Raw genomic sequence first — 23,137 nt, 5'->3', positions numbered from 1 at the left:
TCCATTTAACCCACTTCTTTTTTTCTTAAGTGCCTGTGCATAGAGGGCTGGTCAAGGGGGAAATTATGTTGATTAGGAAGCATGGTCCAATTAAGTCAGACATGATGGGGAAATCGCTTTAGAGTCCAAATATCTACCTGCAGGCTAGAGGGCCTCTTTAACACCTGCATAAAGAGTGTACAAATTCCAGAGCGCATAGCTCAGGGCAAAGAAAGTGGAAGGCTGATAAATTTGCATGTAAAAGTGATTAGGGACAGCTAAACAATAATACGGATCTTGGCGGGAAGGGGAAATGATATAGATTTTTCTCTAGACCTGTGATATTTAGAAAACATCTGCTTTCTCAAATGATAGCATTAGACATACAAGGCAGGTTAAGGTATTACTGGCAGGCTTTAGCTTTTGCCTTTCATGTTTATTTCCCCCCCATTTACTTCAGTCCACACCACTCAAATCTTCACAGGCAGCCCCACCTAGCACTTTCTGATCAGAGTTTCCATCTGAGGAACAAGACTTGACCAGTGTTGCAAGCCTTAAATGAGTTGAGCTGTAGGAATGGGGAGAGCAGAGGCCAGAGGACATCACAGAGAGACCACTTACTGAGAAGTAGCCTTTGAAATGCTCTGCCTACCTCTCGCTGACTGCTTTGTTAAGGTTTTCATAGCGGTTGACAGATTATGTAATCTGCCCACCTCGTGATAACGCTTTCTTCTTCCCTGTGGAGAAATTGGTAGGGCCTTTCTATTTCAGCTGGTCTCTAGTTAATAATCAATAGTCTTGTTGTCTAATGAAGCGATGGCCTTGACACCGGCCTTTGTGCGGTGTTAAAATAACATTGATCGTTATCATTATCATATGCCCTTGATATACTGAATAAGGACACGGATATCAATCTTAGAGCAGAATAACATTTCATAAATCTTAGAGAAATAGCTGCGATTGTCCAAACCAGCATATACTTCTTGACAGCAAAGTGACAGAGGAGCCCAAGACGCAGATCATTTATAATTTATCTCTAAGCCCAGACTGAAGAAAAACTCAAAAGCAGCATTTAGTATAAAAAGTGTTTGTCACAGAACTCACAGTAGCGCCCAGTTTTCAACGGTTTTTGAAGAAACTTTTGGGATAGAAGGAGGAAGAAAGTATATTTTTTCTTTTAGCTATTCCCTTTCTGAGAGTTTTTTGGACTGTATGCTAATTTTCAATTATTGCTAGTAGAAGACAGGAAGTAAGATGGTCCAGGTTAACATTCAACATGGCTGAGGACCTGTTAGAGCAGAGGATCCTGTGTCGAGTATGCTGTCTTTTAGCTAGTCCTAGATTCAGACTTTGGCATTTAAATGAATTCAAAATGGCATCAATACTGAAGCCAAGTGTGATGGCAGAGAACTATAATTCTGTCTGTGGGAAGCTGAGGTTTGAGGACAGCCTGGACTACAGTGTGCGACTCAGCCACTTCCCAGGCTGCAAATTTTGTTCTTAATCAAAATATTGACGAGACTCTCATTGAGAAATACTAGTTATTCATGAGGCTGTTTTGATTAAGGGGGTGTTAAGGGATTTAAGTCCTCATTGCCAGATAACAAATAATTCAGAATCAGGAATATTGGATCAAAATTTGAAGGTAAGTTACTTTTAAAAATAAATTTTTTTAATAAAATAATTCACTAATGGCTCGTTGACTCTGTTAAGCATCTTAACCACAAGTATGAAGAGACATTGTTCAGAGAAGTTGGCCTGGTAACTCTCCAGTGTGGAGTAGATGCTCAACGCTGTGTGGACATTCTGGAGACAGCAGTGTGAATAATTCACGGTAAATATTTCTGTGCTGCAGAATTATCCTTGTCCTCTCAATAGGATTTGAGAGTGGATCAACAAAATGAAAGACTGCAACAGTTTCTCGGAAGTGTGCTGAGTTTGGATACCGAGAAACTCAGGTAAAGAGGGAAAAGTACAGGAGTCCTGACCAGAAGCAGGCAAATGATACACCAGCGAGCCTCAGTGTGGATTTAAGAAAAACATTCCTGCTTTACTCAACTATAGTTTAATTTTGTATTTATTCCATTTTTCCTTAATGTGTTTACTATCGATGCATTACACATGTAAAGATTTCTTAAAAATAAATAAATAAATAAATAAACATGAGATTTGCTATTTTTAGAGGCAAACAGAAATCATGCTTTTGAAGAGACATAGAAATCAGAAAAGACCAAAGTGCTAGCATGTGTGTCTATGCATTTGTGCACTGTGAATATATGTGCAGCATGCATTGGATGTGTTGTGTGTTGTGAATGTGCACATCTCTTGTGTGTTGTGTGTCCACTATATTTTAAAAATATACCACTCATTAGTGCTACCAAGAACATACCTCACCAGAGAAAAGCATGCATCCCAAAATAAACTGAAAGTAGACTAAAAGCTTTGGGAAAAAATTAATTACTAAATCAATTTAGATATTTAGTCAAATATCTAGAATTTCGATAGCTGATATCCTTAATGTGGTCAGCTAGTTATTGTTGCTAAAAGTGACTTCGGTTGAACTAAAGCAATCCATGTCCAAGGCAATTCTATTTCTAAGACATCTTTTTAAAGAATTGTTGTCTTGTGATTTTCTGTAGATTTTTCTCGAATGTTCCATTTTGTAGATCTAGTAGAATTCTTAAAACAAAAACAAAAACAAAAAGCCCTCATGAAGCTCTTGTCTGACCACATGGAATCTAGGATGGGAGACGGTGAAGGTCAACGTGCTTACATGCAGGTGTTGCACTGTTCACACTCCCTGTCTTTTGGGGTCCTTGTACGTAACTGAAGACACCTTTGAAGAAAGTGACTGTTGTTACGGTTCATGTACACTGGACACTCACGTGACTAGTGCGAGAAGCCACCTTCACAACATGACTTCAAACCCTGAAACAGAGGAATAAATCCCCTGCCTGAGTACTGCTCTTTCTCCTTCACCTGCCAAAAGAGTAAATATTTTTAGAAATATATTATTTATAAGGCAGGGAACTTTTGGGGGGAAGCGTTGGGGGAGCAGAAGAACACAGATAAATGTGGTAGCAGGGAGAGCTTTATGACCACTCCAGACCCAACTGTCATTCCTTTGGAACTTTCTGTCAGTCTGACTAAATCCTGTCATCCCTCAACCCGGTTTAAATTAACAGGTAATTTGTAAATGTCACTTCAGGTTAGGCCGCTCATTTTGTTTCTACTCTACCAATGCAAAGTCTAGGACTAATTTTTCTTGTCTTCTTTTAATAGGATTTTCATTTATAAATAGAATTATGTTCTGAAAATAAATTACAGTAAGTGATGCGGGAACGGTGGCAGCACCACTCTCTTAGAATTTCAAGCACCTCCATCAGAAAAGATTAATAAAAACACTTCAAAGGCTAAATTCCATTTAAGCAGAAGACAGCTTTTGGTTAATATTTAATCTGAGTAACTGAGATCTTGGTGGAAAACATAATTTTTTAATATCTAAATTAATTTCCAAAACAAAATCATTAATTTTGTTTGGAGAGTTTGTGCAGTGAGAAACTTCCAGTAATGTATTTGCAGAGGGAAAAGTTAATCAATTAATTTCTGTGGTGAAAAACAATAGCTTTGAATGTTGTATTTCTTCTAAATGAGCTTCTTTTATCTGGTCAGGTGTAGGGCCTTGAGAATTCTTTCTCCACAGCTGTTCCATCTCTGAAGGGAGGAATCCTTTCTTGAAGTCTCTTACGGGACTGTGACATCCATGTCTCTGGTCTTTGTGCAAAGCCCTCAGCAGGAGCCCGAGCTTCTCCACAGCTGAGACTAGAAATGCATCTGTGGGGAGTTTTCCCGTGGAAGGCATTGTCAGTGTGGCAGTTCCATTGCACTGATGGATTCTTTTTTTTTCAGAGGAGATTAGAATTGGAAGCTGCAGTGGAGAATCAAATCAGGCTAAAAGGGAAAGCGAGAGGCCTTTCTAAGTCACATGAGAAGCAGCTACCAGATATTGATTGATGGTGGGAGACAAAGAACCTGTATCTGTCATCAAGTTTATCTATATCTGCATCCTGATTGGTGGGAGAGTCAATGTAATATTTGTGCCACCACCAGCTTCGTCATTTACTAGCTCTGTAGCCTAAGGCACACGGTTTCTCCTGAGTTGAAAAAAGAAAATGATTTGAACATTCGCCATCTGTGTCTGGTCTATGTTAGTGGCATGCATGTAGCTGCAGTGCAGAGGGCATGTTCTAATCCTATTTTGTGAAACCTACAGACACAACCTAGGTCATCACCTTTATTGCCTTCCTAGCCAGAGGTGGAAACGGCTGGGCCCTGCAACTTTTATCTTCCTTCCAGCCTGTAGCCAGGGAAGCACCGTCTTAGCGGGAAGGTAAAGGGGTTGTCTAATGCTCCGCATGGAAAATGAATTCAATAGAAACCTCGATTTCAAACCAGCCTGCTCCGGATCCCAATACCACCTTCTGCCTCCCTATTCTGTTTTGTGACTTCTTGGCGGACTCTGCTATGTATACTGAGTGCACTATGTGGAGACCTAGACATTCAGTGTTGGAACCAGGCTTCCATCAAATGTCTGCTCCACCTTATGTCTTGTGTGGTTCAGTGAACAAGCATCCTGTGGGCTTTTTAATTCCCCTAAGTGGCTGTTTTCCTGCTGGACACGGGCTTTTAATATAGTCGTGATCTCATTGTGGAAACTTGGAAAACAGCAACATTATTACCGTTTGCTCCGGATTCGTACATGTGCGTTTCTTCCAGGGTTTCTTCCTAGCGGCAGCTTTTAATTTAGGCGTTATTCTGACTAGTGTATATGCATTGTCATAGAATCTTAGGTATGTCATTTCTCCTTCAGGATTTTTCAGAATAGTTTATAGCTATGATACTTCTAAAAGAAAAGGGTTCTAAGGGAAATAACACATGTCCATGTTCTATGCACGTCGTGATATTGATGGGAGGCCTTCCAGTCCGTTGTATTTTTTACACTAAAATCCACTTTGAAAAAAAGCACATGTTATAGAATAAACATTTGACCCTTAAAAGAGTATCCCGATGTTTGTGGTGTCATTCACCAAGTGTTAGGCTTCTCTGCTTAGGGTGCCCACCTGTGAAAGGGGATCCTGTTCCCTGGCCAGACACCCTTGGCCAGTTCTGAAGCCTATTTGTGTGTAGATGTTTTCTTTAGTAGATGATACTTATTGTGAAATTTCAAACCTCCTGTAATTGTCCTTCATTTCATAATAGTAAATTGTCTTTGAGGTTTCCTGAAATCTAAAATGTTAAAACAAGTGATGCTTTGGAGACAACTTCGGGGACTGGTGAGAACTCCGTTCCGACTTTGCCACGACTTAGCACAGAAGCTTAGGGTACTTTGCAGACCTTCCCTAGCCTCTGTGTCCTTTCTTCGAGCTAGAGGTGGTTCGTGGGAGATGAGGCGCCGCCTTTCAGACTTCACGAAGTTGACTTTAAAAATCTTTGCAAAATGCGAAGCACATGTTTAAGAACAATAATAATTATGACTCAGCCGTTTGCATGTTTCTTTTTTTAAAAAAAAATCATGAAATAATAATAAAAGCAGACCTGCTTCTTATTTACACAGCCCAGTACTTTGAAACTTCTCATGGCGGAAAAGCAGTCCTTCATGCACATAGCCTATGAATTATCCTTGAAATAAAATGTTTAATTACAGTTGACATTTCTGAACCCATTGCAGGTGGTGCCCATCTGAGGAGTGACATTGTTTACAACACTACAAGGCTCCAGGCCCGGTGTCAGAGATTATAAACCAATTTCCATCCCTGCTTTAATGCTGGTTTAATATCAGAAGAAGAACTTTACTGTGTAAATATTAAACATTTTGTTTAAATATTAAGTACCAAAGGTCTTTTCCTTTTGATTATTAAAACAGGAAGAGCCCCAACTTTGAAAGAGGTGCCTTGTTGTATTAAGAACCTGACTGGCTCTTTACTTTCAGGTTAATTATCACTGGCCACAGATACAGGCAGAGGAAAAATGTCAGTTGTCTGCCTGTGCCATGGCGAATTTTGGTCATGAAACTGCCGTAGCTAACCAGGCCTCTATACCACTGAGAGTTAGCCTAGTAACAACTGTCAAATTTTCCCCTATTTTTTTCTTAACCTTAGAAGTGATCCCCTGATAATTGACTGAAAAGCGACAAAAACAAAACAAACAAAATACTTGTAGCTTGCTGTGTGCAGAGAGCGCATGTGACCAACCTCAGGGAAGTTACCCGGAGTAACTCATCGCACCCAGTTATGTAGAAGCTAAGCATCTGAAAGGTCAGCAGGAAGCAATCCATTGTCACACGTGTGCCTGTTTGTCCACTGAAGGCTGAAAATTAACCAGGGAAACGCGAGCTTTTAAAGACCTGTCCTACAGACCCATACTGAGGATGTGTAACAACTCTTCTCTATGGGCTGACAGGTCCCAAACAACTGTACTGGGAACTACTGGGAGTCCATTCACAGCACTTTCAATTCACTGGGGGAATTGATATCTGTTCTTTATTGTGGAGTAGGTAAAAGATGAAGCCTCCCCCCCAACTCCTCTTCTCTTACCGATTGTCTTAAAATTCTCATGTGGTACATTCTGCATCCATTAGTCACCCTGAGACATCCAGCTGTCGGCTCTGACCTGCTGAAAGATTTAGAAAAAAGCAAACACACTCGGGTGCTTTGGTCTTAAGTTTTTGGTATTCGAAATAAATTTAACACCTCTAAATATGGAAGTGCCTGTAGAATTCTGTCTGAGACAAATCTCTTCAGGGAATGTTTCAGAACAATGTGGTTTTCACGGGGGAAAAACAAGGCAAAAGGGCCTCAGTGTATATTTTCCCTTTAGAACTATTGAACTTATGCATATTTACATAGAAGGATGGATGGAAACAGTGTGGGCTGCTTAGCAAGACAAGTATTAGCTTGCTATGACGTAACTGTATTTAAAACACCATCTTAGACTAGGTTACCAGTTAGCACGTGTTCACTGAACATCTACTTTGAGCCTTCAGACATTTAAAACATATCTGATAAGTCAAGATGAATGTAATAAGGAAATTAAGAGTGTTTTGAATATTAACAGTAGAAAGATAAAACTAGCTAGTTAGGATAGGAACAGAGTTTCCAGCAATATCATGGCCATAGCAACGAGCCTTGGAGTAGCTTGAGCTGGTGAGTTGGGATGTCAGATAGGACAGCAGCAAGGGTGTTTTGATTAACCAAGAGGCAGGTGGCTTCATACTGTTGGAGGCCATGGCGTCAATAATCCATTGGTCACTAGGGGAGACTTCAATGGTAAGGGATATTGGAGGGAGTTTTGAGAAAATGTCACATTTGGAAATTATTAGTAGTTCATTGAAAATTGTGTTTCTCATAACTTAGTGTCCTATGAGCAGCGGAGAATGCACCACAAGAAGAGAGCCCAAGGTCTAGGACACCCAGTATTCTGGCAGTCAGGTCACTAATGTGTTGCACAATAGAGTTTCTCTCTCTCTATGCATCTCTAGATTCAACAGGACAGCGATAGCGGCCTGCACATGAGCTAAGAAGTGCAACATATTTTGGGCTACCCATCTACAAGAAATGAATTAAAGAAATTAATTTTTACTGCATTAAACTCAACTTTTGTTTTTCCTGCAAGCCCCAAAAGTGATGAAAATAGCTTGTATTGGAGTCAAATACGAAGCCTTGTTTTGGTTCTGTAAAATCTGGAATCAATCCCAGAACCTAACACATGTTAGGCAATCACTCCCCCACTGAGCAAGTCATGCCCCCAGCCCTAAACTCATCCCACACTAATCTTTTCTCATTTACATGTGTGGCTTTTTAATATCTTTCATGAATTTCCCATTTGAAAGATTTGAAGCCCTGCTTATTGAACTAGAGAGTTTAATATGATTCTACATTCAATGTCTACTTTGGTAGACCATTAGGATGTTTCTATAGTTGACATTTATTTAGTTTTACATTGTTGTTTCCTCAAGTGTGAAGGTGCTATAAAATGCAAGAAATATTTTTGATAAAATCTTCATATCTTCTGACATTATCCTTGAGCTACTTTTATTAGAAATATCTGTTGATTTTATGAAGTCAAATTGTCTTTGAATTATCATCCTATGAAAATCTCTCCATGCACCTAAAGACATACCATAGTGAAATACATTTTCTATTCTTCTGCAATCTATTTGTGAAGATGTGACATTTAAGCAACTGTCATAGTTAAGTGGCTTGTTAGCGGGACAAATGACCAGTGATATAAATTAACTTGGAAATATGTCTATTACACAAGAAGCATTTTTCAAGGTTTTATTACCAAATGAACTGCAGATGAAGAACTGTTTGAGGTGGGCCCAGAGAGATGGCAGAATTATGGGCAGGAAGGAAAACAGTTCCATTTTGCCCACTCCTTCTGGAAGTGTATGGAACAAAACCTTGGGTCATGGTGAGAGGAAAAAGAAAAGACAAGGATGACCTTGGTAAAGTGTGCTTCAGCCATTCTTAGCACATAACATATAGGAGGGATGTTTAAGAGTGCCATGAAATAGAAAGGAAAAATATACCTGATACTCATCAGTAAAATAGTATGGTACAGGAATTGAAAATTAAATTGACCCACTGTCTCCTGAAGAAATTAACTCTTTAGAATCATGCTATGGGATCCTATTTCAATTCATTTCAGGAAGGTAGCCCCCATCTCTGTGTTCTGGGTATATCTTGCTTCTTAGTCTGAGGCTACTTTTTCTAACTCATAATAGAAGGAAACAGATCAGTCAGCCTCTGGCACTGCAGGGAAAGACATTGACTTTTTCCAAATGTCATTGAGAGCTATGCTTCAACCACATTTCTGGGCTCATCACATACCACGTCATTCTTAGAAATACTGAAATATTAAAACCCTGAAGATGTTGGGGTCTGGGACATTATCAATCTTCCTTGAGTTTGCTGAAGTGAGTCACTTTAAAAGATGCTGATTGTCTAGTCCTTAGGGTCATATTAGTCTAATTACAATTTATCACAATGATAACGGGGCATCCCCTTTAAGAATGAAAATTTTCCTCAGCTTACAATGAGAAGAAATTTTTTAAAAGTTGAGAATCTAGTCACAGTTCAGAACAAATCCCTAAAAACAGTATTCTTGTGATCATTCAATGATTCTTCCAGAGCAAGACAAGTACATTAAAAAACAAAATATGCTTTGCTGAAGACTGGCTTCCTCTCTGTTATGTTCCTTCTCCTCCCTGTATGATATATGCCACCTCTGAATTTCTCAAGAAACGTGCAAAATGTATTATTTTCAATCTGCTTTTTAAAACCAGGATGCATTAATAAAATCCCCTGCATTTACTGGCTAGAAGAAACACATGTCTACAGAGCAGCTTTCCTTAAAGATTCTTAGACTCAGACTCAGTTGGTTAACAATGGAGATGTCGCCAAAATCTCTTGCAGAACATTATTAGAAAAATGTGGTGATTATCAAATAATCAACTTAACTCCCCAGGAAACTGATCGATAACATTTCATATGCTGCAGTAATTCACCATATTTTGTTTTCAATGTGTTCCATTTTTGACTTAGCTTAAAGCAAACTTTCAGAAAATGTTCTAACATATTGTTACAAACTGATTTTATTTTAGGATGCCAAGTCTCAGAAGTCTAAGACTGACCACCCTCCCCCTCCTTCAAAGGACCATGTAATATCAAAAATGTTTCCCTGGCTATTTCTTTGTTTTTCACGTGCAATTGACATAAATCAAATTTTGTTTCAGGAATGATTTCAAATAGATCCATTCTGTTCTCCTGACATTTTAAACTTGCTTATGTAAAATTATTTCATCTATTTTTATTGAAAGGCACTGAACATTTCAAAAGTCATGGTATCTCCCCTGGTATGGAATGATTGTTGAATCAAGTTTTAAAATATGGAAGATAGTAACATAGAATAGCTGAGACTGGGTTCTCTGTGGCATCACTGCTGACAGTTACGATGCAGAGGGTGTGCATATGAGAGACAGTGCCTGTTTTTGACCTGGTTAGATGGGAAGAAACCTACAAGATCCTTCTTGAAAATCAACTCTTGTTTTGTGTGTGTGTGTGTGTGTGTGTGTGTGTGTGTGTGTGTGTAGTTGCTTATCAGCAGACTTATAACCATTCTTCCTATATAACACATTGCAACAAGGACTAAGGATGAAGTAAAAAGTCCTCTTCCTTTATTTTCTACATAGGAGGTAAAATCTAATATGAGACTTACTGATTTGTCTGGGCTGGTAATTTCTGCAGTGTATTTATATGGCAATAATACATATCATAGATGTTGAAATCACGTGTATTATCAAGGTATGATGGTAAAGATAGGGCTCTAATAGACAGAGAGGTGGCTAGAGACAGCGTTCATTTAGAGAGGGACATAGGGAGATCCACTTGTTAGAGTCCCTGAGAGGGATGAGTGCTCCTGTCAATTTAGTCTGTGAATATCAGCAAATGAATCCCTATATTTTAAAAGAAAATACAATCACTTTTATACACTCCCAATCCTAAGCATTACAAATTCAGAAGTTTCTTTTTTTATTATTCCAAGTCTAATTTTTAAAATATTTATTTATATTCCAATCATTGCCTCCCCTTCAGTCCCCTTTCCCACAGTTCTTCATCTCATTCCTCCCCTTCCCCATCTTTGAGAGGGTGCTCCCCCCAACTCCACCAGGCTTTCTTCTTTCCTGTGACCTCAAGTCTCTTGAAGATTAAGTACATCTTCCCTCACTGAAGCCAGATCAGGTAAATCTCTACTACATATGAGCCAAGGGCCCCAGATTAGCCCTTGTATGCTCCTGGTTGGTGGCTCAGTTTCTGAGAGGTCTGTGTTGGTTGAGACTGCTTGTGTTATGTGATCGCTCTCCCTTTTAGCTTCTTCAATCCTTCCCCTGATTCAACCATAGGGGTTGCCAACTTCAATTCAATGGTTGGATGTAAGTATCTGCCTCTGTCTTAGTTAGCTAGTGTTAGGTGCTCTCAGAGGAGGGCCAAGTCGTGCTTCCATCTGTAAGCACATCATAGGACATTAGTGTCTCCCCATGAGATGGATCCCAAGTTGGGCTGGTCACTGAACCTCCTTTCCTTGTATCTTATCCATTTTTACCCATGAAATTCTTCTGGGTAAGGAATTTTACCTGTGGGTTACTAACCCTATCCCTCCACTTGAGGTTCTGTCTATCTACTGGAGGTGGAATCTTCAAGTTCCCTTTCCTCAATGTTGGGCTTTTTGGCTAAGGTCACCCCCAATGAATCCTGAGAGTGTCTTACCTCCCTGGTCTCTAGTAGTTTCTAGGCACCCCCCACACACACACACCTCCCACTCCCTTTATTTCCATTCTTTCTCTTAGCCTTCTGGGCTTCTCTCTTGTTCCCTCCCCACATATCTGATCCTGTCCCCCCTTTCTCTTCCACCTCCTCTCCCCCAGCCAGGTCCCTCCCTCTGCCTTCCATGATTTCTTTTCCCCTTCTAAGTGGGTTCTCCTATCTGTTTTAATTTGGAAAAGTCTACATGTAAGAAATTATACTTCATCCTATTAAAGCTAACACTAAGGCTCAATCCTAAGGGGTGACTTCTCTTCGTGCATGGCAGCAGAATATGGCTGTGTAACTCCCATTATTACTAATTACAGCCAATTACTAGACACTGGGATGTAGCTGAAAAATGTCTACTAAATATAGGCGAATGACTCCTCTCAGTCAAACTCAGTGTCTGACAAAATGTAAATCCTCACAGGACCAGAGAAAGAGAAAATATGAATATTACAAAAGAAAAGCAATTATAAAAGATTACTTGAATTTGTGGAACAAATTGACACTGGTTGGGAATCTCATTAAATAGGAAGTTGGGAGTAAGCACTGAAGGAATCATTTTGTAATAACATGGTAGCCTTCATTGGTGACTACAGAGAATTTGGGTGGCCTCTTCATGTGTGCACTGGAGGACTGTACACACGTGTGCAATGGACGATTCTCTGTCCCTTCTACCTAGTAGCTCTTCTAAGACCTGCAAAGGAATATAATCTTGAGGTGTGTAGCAGACAGCATTTGTAATACTTTGTTTTTAAACTATCAACTTGACACAACCTAAGACAAGATTTATTGAAGAATTACCTAAATCAGGTTGCCCTGTGGCCATGTCTGTGGGTAATTGTTTTGATAACTAATTGTTGTGGGACCATTTGCGTTGTTGACTTAGATTAGTGTGGGTAATACCATTCCCTAGCAATGAGCTCCTGAATTGTACAGGAAAGGAGAAAGAAAGCAAACAACTGTGTTGGTGCATTTCTTTCTCTCTGTTCTAGCCTGTGGATATGAAGTGACTAGCTGTGTTTTAGTTTCTGACACTTAAAATGCTCAGCTATGGTGAAATGTAACCAGGAGCTGTGAGCTATATACTACAGCCAAATCCTACTCAAAATTGCGTTATTTGCCAGGTTATTTTATCAGAGCAATAGAAATTAAACTAAAACACCATTTTATCAAGTTTACTCTGGTAAATTCATTCTGCTTTATTTGACTCTCCTATCTCTCATTTACTTGGTAGACAGTGCAAATAGACCTCTCAATAATGTTTCACCTTAAAAACCGAGTCTTAAGAAAACTTTACCTAGGTAGAAGTTGACCTTAGACAATACTGCAATTTATTATGAACTAGTGCCATGACCTATTTGGCAGGGATCACTCTCTCTACCCACCAACTTCCCTTTCCAGCTCTGCAAAGGTGACTTCAGCTCTTCAAGCTTCAGTTCGCTTTCACCATCAGACATCCTTTCTGTTTAATGGCTGAGTACAAGATCCTTGCTCAAATTTGGGAAAATTAGTAAACCTTCATGGGCTTTGTTTTCCTCTTCAACAAAACAGAAATGATTCAGTAGTTGTCTCATAGGAGTGAGAATTAGAAAAGGAATTAGAATGGTTATTTTATGCAAGGGTTTGGGACCAACGCTTATGCATTTAGAAAGTACCAGAAATGCTAATTATATGAAGACAGTTTTAGCCTTATCTTAGTTAGGGTTTTACTGTGGTGAACAGATTCTGTGACCAAGGCAACTCTTATAAAGGCAACATTAATTGGGGCTGGCTTACAGGTTCAGAAGTTCATTCCGTTATCATTAAGGATGGATCATGGCAGTGTTTAGGCAGGCATGGTGCAGGAGGAGATGAGAGTTCAACATCTTGTTCTGAAGGCACACAGAAGACTAGCTTCCAAGCAGCTAGGACAAGAGTCGTAAAATCCATACCCAGAGTGACACACTTCCTCCAACAAGCCACACCTACTCCATCAGGCCACACCTACAAATAGAGCCTCTCCCTGGGCCAATCATATTCAAACCACCTCAAGCCTTTTTACCCTTTCTTGACATAGAGGGAAGATGGTTTTTATGTGTTCGTTTGGTTGAACTTGTCTTACTGCTCAGAAGAATGAAAAAGAGAAAAATTTGGAAAGAACAAAGGGAGACTAGACGGCAACAGTATTTAAACAGCTATAGACCAATGCAAATGAAGCTGAACTTGTTTGACTACAAGAAGGAGGAGTGGGATGAGAGATCTTAAGGATTCAAGGTTAGTTTGTGCCGTGATGATTTAAGTAGAGAACACAGAGAGAGGTGAGATGGATGGGGGATGAAAGGGATGAAGAAATGAAAGATAGGGGTGAGACATGAAGAGATGGATGAAGGATGGAAGGAATAGGAGGGAAAAGAAACAGTAGCCTGTGTATGCGTATGCTATTCCAGCTCACTCCCATGGACCCCTGAGTTCAGCATCTCCCTGTGACATTACTCAGGAACTAAAGTCCATGTTTCAAGTCTCCTACTCCCACTTACCCTCTCTTCTTACTTCCCTCTTCTGCCCTTTATTCTCTCTTTCACATTCTTGTCCTTCTTTGACCCTTTAGCAGGAAGCTTTTGTATTTGTTGTTGGTGAAGATGCATGGTAATTATTTTCCTCAAAGACCAGGACCACGCTGTAGATACAGACCCCTGAACCATTGGCCTACCATGGCCTACAGTGTCCTCCACAGAGGTTTCTGCCATATTCCATCAGAGATACTGATACTAATATAAGGTCAGCTGTCTCACATGCTTTTTTGACACAGCCTCACTCTGAATGCCAGAGTAGGCTAGAGATCACCAAGTAGCCTCAGGCTGGCTCACAACTCCCCTGCCTCAGTCTCCTGAAGGTTGGCCCTACAGGACTCAGCCTCCACACTATTTTCAGATATGGGTCTTGTTTGTTTGTTTTATTTTATGGGGAAAGTGTAGGGGCATGTACATGACATGTCTGGTCACACTGTGTCAAAAGGAAAAGAAAAATTCAGTCCAAAACACCAAGTCATAGAATGGTGTCCCCCCCACACACATTTGGGGTGCGCCTTTCCATTTCAATTAAGGCAGAATAGCCATTCTCTTACAGACATGACAAGCACTTCAGAATTTGTTTTAAATGAACATGTTTTGAAGAGATTTTGTTTTACTTTAACCAAACAACCCAAGAACTCACTTCTGATCTCTGTAGCATTTAGAATGCTTTCCTGTCTGTGGCCTTGTTTATTTGCAAGTTTTCTTGCAAGGAGTCCTGGTTTATATATGATAAAGGTTGAAGTGCATGGATTGAGCTGGCTGTCCTAGGAAATATGTCACGTTCCACAGCTCTCTGTTATACTTTCTGCTCCATCATAGTGTTTCCTGGAGGCTCTTGTAGGTTTAATGAGTTCATGGTCTCTCTCCTCTCTCTGAGATCCTGTAATTCTCTCTGACCCCTTTTAGTAATGCCTAGCATTCTTTCATTCACATATTGATTATTTATGGCTCATTTAACTTCCTTAGCTCAACTACTAAAGGTGCTTTGGGTAAGGAGGTGGATTTCTTCCAGAACTACAGAGCCCATGGTTGAGGTCACAGCCCCCAACAAGTTTCTTGCTGTGATTTCTCAGTCCTAGAGAAGCCTTGCCTCTGGTCATCCTACTAATGCAGGGATTAGAACCCACAACCTCTGAGTCCCCTGTCTGTGCTTTAGTGTTTGGAGGCATACTTCATTTAATTTCAGTAATGAGCCCTTCGAAAGCTGTGGAGGTCATCCCATTTACACCTCTGTGAAGTCTGGATTCATCTAGCTGTCAAAGCCTCTCAGAGAACATTTCTGTATAATTTGTTGTATTGAAAATGAAATAACATTATTCACAATCCTTAGAATGGATGTAGCAGTGTTACATGGACAGAAAATGTCTATAATCATCACATGTGTGGTAAGGTGACATTCAGATACATCTGTTTCCTCTCCTGGAGTCACCTGCTGGAAGCCTATTGAGTAAATGTTAATGAATTTGGGGAGATCTCAGCTACAAATGGATCAGAGCTTCCTAATGGAACATTACAACGACCTAGATCCACTTGGCTTAGTCTACTGATTTAAATTAGGTTGAGCACCAAAGCCAGTAAAATATATTAGAGAGGAATTAGCTGTATAGCTGGAGCAGTTAAAAGATGTTCTTAGAACTTAAAGAAGAGGAGGGAGAATAAGAATGTCTCTTTGTATCCATCCAGCCTAGAGCTTCAGACACATATTTGGAGAGATGGGCTGACAACTGGGTTGTGTGAGTGGAATTTGCCATGTGACCTCCATTAATGTCTAAAGATTGCTCCTAGTTGAATCTTTAAAACATCATGCTAAAAGCATGCCGTCAAGTGCCTGCCAAATTTGGTTTTAGAATTCAGCTGTTTTTAAGCTAGAGGTGAGGATTTAAAAAAAGAAGAAGAAAAAAAAAAGGAAAAACGTTGTTTTTGCTATTTTTTTAGAAAAAAAAACATTAAAAGTTAGATTTCTCTATTTGATTCATTATTTAAGAAAACAGTGTGCACCTGCCTCTCAATCCTACTGAAACCTCTTAGCGGGGTCTTGAAGCGTCTGTCCTTCTCTGTCTGCCATCTACCACTGCTCATCTACCATCATGAGCAATGCTTGAGTCTAATATATTTAATTAATTCCTGCCTGTGTCTATTACCATTTATAGCCCAGGTGTTTTATTGTTTTATTTCCCAAATGTCATCTCCCCATCATGAAAAGGTAAATATTCAAGTGTACAGTTTGTAAACACTATATTTGTTGTAGGCTTTCACTGTAGTTTGAAATGTTTTCCGCATGAATCTAGCTCATAGTACCTGCTGGCTTACTCATCTATTTAGAAGGTACATTAGGTCAGCCAGCAACTCATATAGAAAACTTAATTTTGTCTACCCCCTCCTCTGAGGGAGGCTTCTGTTTGAAAAATAACGTAAGCAAATCAGAGTTGGTAATACTTGTCCTCAGATAATTTGTACAATTGTGCATGAAATTAGTTGTTTTGCTACATTTCCTGAAGAATTCATTGCTTCTTCAGTAGATACAATCTCACTAGTGATTTGAAAACCAAAATCTCTCCTTCCCACTACCATTCTCCAAGAGCTTTCCCTCTCTTCTGGTCTTCTGCAAAAATGATCAAGAACACGTAATGCCTATTCCTAAAGATTTCAGTGTGGCCCTGCAGCCACACATCCCAGGTGGGGGCGTGGAAAGAATTTCTGACATCTGATAGATTTCTTCATGGTAAGTTGTGCTAAATCAGAAAAGGTCCATGGAAAGTCTCTTAGATCAGCCAACTTGGTTTTATAATTAATACTTATAGATAGTCACTTGGAATCCTCCATCAGGTTCTGAACGTGAAACCTAAAGAAGATGGCTAATCCCGGAAACACTTGGTTTGTTGTTTTCTACATTTCCTTCAAATGAGATACAGAAAGTGAAGTTATTTCATGTGGGGAATATGTAAAACAAATAAGACTGTAATTTTTTAAATAAATGCTGGGTAGAATACTGGGAGAGACAACTAGAATTGGTGGCATTTTTGAACTGAGGTAGAACCCTAGTGTAATGGAAACTCTGTGGAACCTGTGAGAGGGACACTAGTGAAGACGTCTCCTCATAATGGGGGACATGGAGCCATTCTCTGTAACTAGGCAAGGCCTCAAGAGGAGGGCCACAAAAATGCCACCTGAAGTTTGCCATGGCTGTATGATATGTTGGGACTGGAGTGATATGATGGGACCGGAGCCTAGCATAATTATCATCAGAAAGACCAGAGACTTCATCCAGCAGCTGGGGGGAGCAGATGCAGAGTCCCTCAGCCAAATGTTAGGCAGAGTTCTGGAGTCCTGTGGAGGAGCCGGAGGGAAGAAGGCTACCACAAGAACACGGCCCACAGACTCAACTGATCAGGACTCAAGTGGGATCACAGAGATTGCAGAGTCTGTATGGGCCTGACCTAGGTCCTTTGTGTATGTGTTATGGTCGTTCAGCTTGATGTCCTTATGGGATTCCCAACAGTGGGAGCAAGGCTGACTCTGACTGTTTTGCCTGCCTTTGGGACCCTTTTGATCCTACTTGATTGCCTCATCCATCGTTGATGTGAGACTATGTACCTAGTCTTATGTTGCATATGCTGTGTACACAACTTACTAGTAGGTACATATAAAAATTCAAAAGAACTGGTGAAAAATAACAAATTAGCAAATTCTCAAGACATGATAATGTTAACATGCAATCAATTCAAAACACAAGGAGATATTGTCATAATTTTGTTTTCATACCAATTGCTCCCATTTATAGCATATCAGGATTCAAAATAGCCATACTTCAACTGCTCAATAGACACGTAGGCACTAAGACCGCTAATGCTTTCTAAGTTTGAATCTAATTTCTGCCTCTGTCCTGCTGTACCCACTGGGAAGTTAATTATATGTTCTGAGACATATTCCCTAATAAGGAAAACAGAGAGATAAGGTAGCCCTACCTTTCTGTGTTGTCTTGAAGGTTCCATGGATTCCAAATACAGACAAGGAGTAAACATAACGCTGAGAAAGGTATCTAAACCTAATTAAGAATTTTGGGAGGGAAAAGTGTGATTTCAATGCTGTAACTTTATGTTTACCATATGTCATTACCCTGACCATCCAATCTCACTGTTGCCAATGGTTAATGATCAATGCTGCTATGAGCTCAGCCTGCACGAAGGCTTCTTCCTGGAGTGGGGTTTTTCAACTTCAGGTATTCAAGTTATATGTTTCTTCATGCTTCTCTGATTATGTTTTTATTTTTAAATTTAATTTATTATTATTTTTTACTTACTTACTTGACCCCAGCTCACTGACCCCCATCACTCCTCCCACATCTCTTCCCCTCCCCTTCCCCTTCTCCTCTGAGCAGGTGGAGGCCCCTATATACTCCCTCACCCTGGCACTGCAAGTCTCTGTGAGGCTAGGTGCTTGATTCCTCTCCCACTGAGACCAGGCTAGCTAGAAGAACATATCCCATGCTTGTTTGATAAAGCAGTCAACAATTGAAGGTAAAGCTTGGTTTGAGCTATTTTGAGTCTATGCTTTTGCTCTGAGATGCATAATTTAGCTGGATAAAAAGAGTGATATTTTTCACAATGCTGGTGGAAAATATTCACATAGTTGGAACTGGTTAGGGTCATAATTGCATAAGCGATCTGGTAGATGTGGAGTCCAACATGGCCCATCTTGTCAGCTCCCACCATGACTACCACAATCAGTAGCAGCAATGGCGCTTCTTGCATCTCTCAGAATTCATGGATACCAGGACAACATTGTGGGAAGTTACAACATTCACATAGCTCCCACACACCTCTCAGAAGGGCCAGACACCGATGATAGTCTCCGTCGTTCAAAGGCAGCAATAAGGACAGAAGAGTCAATGATACTGCAACCTGTGTTATAATTGCTACCCAAGGGGAAAATATTAATTTGTGACCATAGCATCCTTTGGAGCTAGCCGAGAGGGTGGAGGACAGTAGGAATTCAGTCAGACCATCCAGGCTGCCTGAGACCCCATAGAGATATCAGAGGTCCAAAATGTCCTGCATCACCTCTAAGGCCCACAGAGAGAGGAAGTTGCAGAATGTGAAGTTCAATGGTGGTGCTTTCTGTCTGCCAAGAAACCTGGGGCTCCTTTTAGTCCCCAGGGAGATAGTAAAGAAGGGTGATTAAAGTCTCTTCTCCTGAGGAGAAACAATGGAAATGCTCTGGTAGAGGAGTGAGCAGCTCTGAGATTTCATATCACCAAATTCTCCAAGTTACACATGAGCAGATAAAGGCAGAGTCAAGTCAACCGGTGGCTCAGTCAGGCCACCTCTGTATAAGGAAGTCCAGGGCTGGGTCAGAGAGGGGTTTTCCTGGTGTCCTGCAGATTCGTCTTCACAGACATCCTTGTACTCTCTCATCGGATTAGATTAGGGGGACTTCAGCTGAATCCTAAAGGATGGGAGAAAAGCTCAGGGTGGTAGGAATCCTTCTTTAGAAGAATGCTTCTCCCCCTTCCTAATGCTGCAACCCTTCAGTACATTTCCTAATGCTCTGGTGATTCCCCAACCATAAAAGCATTTTCGTCGTTACTTCTTCACTGTAAATTTGTGACTGTTATTAATCATACTGTACCTAGCAACCATGCAGCATAACTGATGTGCAATCTCTGTGGAAGTGTTGTTTGTCCCCACAGGGGTTGTGACTCACAGGTTGAGAAACACTGCTCCAGAATGAAGCCTCCATTAAAGGGTTCTGCCCTCACAGAGCACACTTTCCTACTGGGTGGTCATGCGATTCAGTAGACCTATATTTGACCTTGTTTGTACTTCCCATGCTATACCCAAAGTCCCAAGTCTGGATTCTTCTGGCTTGGCAAAGCAAACCTAATCAAAGTTCCTATGAATTCTGAAAACACAGTCAGAAAATATCCTAGCATTTGGGCAAAATGGAAGCCATTTAAAGAGCCTATTTATACTTGAGTATTTTTCAAATGTAGAAATGTTCTTTTTTTTAGCTTCTACTGAATGTAAGTAGCACCCTGTTTATAGAAATGTTAAGTTCCTAGATTTCTCAGCATTGGTTAGAATAATATAAATAAAAGAATAATTCCTTTCTAAGTAACACTATTGCATGCACTAAGTCTGTGGGAAGCTGAGGAATTATGTTAAAAGCTCTGGACTTTGAGTTATAAGAACTGTGATTTTCAGATTCAAGTTGGCCACTTATTAAAACACTACCTGCCTACAATGACTATGATTACGATTAAATAAAATAAAAGATGGGCCCACATCAAGTGAGCTGTATAGCACCATACAAATGTAATAGTTTATTATTTTTGCTCAAAACCTAATAGGTATTTGCACTCACATACTGAAGTCATTTATACTTATATGATATCTTTCCTATATGATAGAGATTATGCCCTGATTGGAGATGTTTATTGATAAGCTTCCCATCTAATTCCTGTCACCCATTTATTTTAACAAGACAGCATACCTTATCGCTGACTTGAATTTTGCCTCAAACATTCAACGGACGGTGCAGACCCACTGTTTATGGTGTAAAAATCAAACTAAACATTTATAAAGTCTTCTGCAGAAGATTCCCACTAATGAAAGCACCATTCGTGGCGTGCTAAAACATGCGCACACATAGGTATTGCCCCATTTATCAGACATGAGAGCTAATTACCTCATACAGCACTATATCTCTTCCCCTCTCTGCATTTCAATTCCCAATATTAACACATAGGTGGTCAAGCTGACCATCGAATAGCCTGCATGAGTATGAATGCATTAAATAATTTAATGTCGGAAGAGTTTATTAAACTGCCACATTCTAATCAGCATGCGTACCTGCCTTCATTAATTTTGCACTGGTCCACGGTGTGTCTCCACAGCCAACACGAATAGCTCTAACGTTAATAGGGGCTCTTAACAAACAGGGCTAGTTAATCAAGGGAAATTTACTATTAACCACATGGCCATGCATACTGCAGTCTAATTACAATCAGATTTAACCCTCGCCCTGCCACACCCATTTAGACATCTTTCTTATTACTTGTCAATGTAATGCCGGAAAATAAAGTATCATTATTTCATTAAGGCGAGTGATATATGCATCTGCATATGATTAGGAACACAAGAGGGTTTTCTGCTTGGTAAAGTTCCATGTCAGATATTTTCTACATTGCATTATTTTTAAAGATCACTGTGAAGAGAGCCCCAATTCTGTCAACTAATTTTTTTTAATTTCTAAAAATAATTAATGATGAACAGAGAGTTGATCCAAATGAACATGAATGCTGTCAATTCGTTCAGGTAGAATTCGGCATTTGGTAAGTTAGAAGCTTTGCCATGTCAACAGCATGCATATGTTCTCCCTTTTTAATCCCTCTGTTCATCTAAGTCATCCAAGGCATTAACATTAAGTCTGAGGTGATGAGATCCCCATCATGTAACCACATTGGATTGCTTAATACTAGTGTAACAAAGAAACACCTGCCATGATTTACCCATTCACATACTTAAGAGAAGCAAGTCCAGGTCCAGAGCCAGTCTTACTTGGCTTGCTTTCCCTTCTCCTAGTTGGTACGGTGCCTGGTTTATTCTTGGGAGTAATAGTTGTTTATACATTCTATGATGGATTTCCTGTTTGGTATTTATGCTATTTACAGTGAAGGGATTTGACTACAGAGGAGACTATTGGGATCATAGAAGTGCAAGGCTGATGCTAATGACTTTTGGAAGACAAAATATATGACAAGGTTTTGTCAATATTTAGGTTTATGGAATATGAGCCAATGCTGAGGGAACTAGAGGGTTCTACCATGAGGGTTCTAGGAATTCCTCAGAAATAACTGAAAGATTTTGGAAAGTGTTTTACTGAAAGACTCTACCCCCACAGACATTTTTTTGCTATTGGAGCACACCATCTTCCTATGCTATAATTTATTTCATTTCAGGTCAAGTAATCTTGTGTTAATGATGGAGATAGTCCCGTATGTGTTGACGATAGGCACAGTTGAACTAAGTGTTTGTCTAAAGAGGGTTTGTCTAGAGGATTTTATTCTGCATCTTAACACAGTATTTCTTCACTGTATCATATTTTCCCAATGGTTCTTGGGTTTATAAGTAAGTTTTAAGAGTTTGCTAGGAAGCAGATGTGATGGTTACATTTTATTCTGTTTCATGACCTAGCCATCTCACCTGTTGAAACAGTGACAACCTCAAAGGCATTTGATGGTGTTCTGTTTATAGAACAATGGTCCAAAAGAGTTTACAACTAGAATATAGTTATTGAAGAACCTTTAATATGGGTTATGATATACAACATATTCAGTGCACACACCTTACCACAAACCTATACACTCCTTGAGGTAATAATAAATTCTTCATTTCTTTAACTATATCCTCAGGAGCATAAACCAGGGTTGGGTTGGCAATGTGACCAGATAGGTTAAAGACCACAGGAGAACATCTATGACAGGGGGAAGGGGTTCTCAAGGGACCACATCAACCTCTTCTCTGGGTTCTGACTTACAAAGAGACACACTGAAGAATAATATTCATCTTTCTCTCTTATAGATGGTGAAAAGGTTATACAAGATCAATGTCAAAGGGAGAGACATCATCTGAATTTCACACAATGTAAAGACAATGGGAACATGCCCCAATATTTTACAAAATGCCTGACCATAGATGTATCATTTTTGGAAACTGAAGATTTTTTCCTGACTTAAAGGTGATGGTTTGGGTATTTTGATCTACATATGTTTGTCTTGTTATCTGAGCAAGCTTTACAATCAGGAAGAAAGCCCTGCGCAAAGTTGGGAGATTTGAAACCTGTTTCTACTCTGGTAGTTCCCTCATCTGTACGGAGAGGGAGGTGGAATAATTCATCTCCAAGAGTTTCTGAACATGTTCACTTTAATTCTATAAAGTAATAGCACCTAAGGGACAATACAGCACCCAGAATTCCCTGCAGGAAGTACAGGAATCTCAGATGAACAGTCAGGGCAATGTTGCTAACAGATGAGGAGATGGCCTCTCTCCCAACTCTCCTCTTAGGCTCCTTCCATTTGTAATTCTTTAAGTTTCATGTTGAAAAACAAAGGGCATCTAATCCCCGGGTTCTTGCATTTCTTCGAGTCCTTGCAGAATAGAAGGCTCCACACGGAGGGATAATGGTGCAGTAGTACTCTATATGACTCATAAATATAATTTAGTCTGGAAATGTCAT

The sequence above is a fragment of the Rattus rattus genome, chromosome 3 (assembly GCF_011064425.1).
Source record: "Rattus rattus isolate New Zealand chromosome 3, Rrattus_CSIRO_v1, whole genome shotgun sequence".
Lineage (NCBI taxonomy): Eukaryota > Metazoa > Chordata > Mammalia > Rodentia > Muridae > Rattus > Rattus rattus.
The sequence above is the reverse complement of the archived record's forward strand: the minus strand, read 5'-3'. Positions refer to the sequence as shown.